This window comes from Varroa destructor, unplaced genomic scaffold (assembly GCF_002443255.2).
Source record: "Varroa destructor unplaced genomic scaffold, Vdes_3.0 BEIS01000005.1, whole genome shotgun sequence".
Classification (NCBI taxonomy): Eukaryota; Metazoa; Arthropoda; class Arachnida; order Mesostigmata; family Varroidae; genus Varroa; species Varroa destructor.
In genome coordinates this window covers 10,702,765-10,703,032 of record NW_019211458.1, presented here as the reverse complement: position 1 = coordinate 10,703,032, position 268 = coordinate 10,702,765, and positions in this window count along the sequence as shown.

Below are 268 nucleotides of genomic sequence, written 5' to 3'. Positions count from 1 at the left end.
TACGAAATAAAATGAGACATTATATAGAAATAATGCGTATTTATTTGATCTAGTACCTTCATGTGCCGTATTTACTAAAAGGGATGTTTGCCCGAAGCTAAGCACTTCCGATAACCTGAACGCATATGTGTGAAATCATCGGTACATTTTTGAAGTAGTTAATCAAAACTTTGAACTGTGGTGTCAGATACGTCCCTACAAATTATTATACGAAAAACACTACACAGGACTATACAATATAAGCCATATGGGGTAATGCCATAAAAGG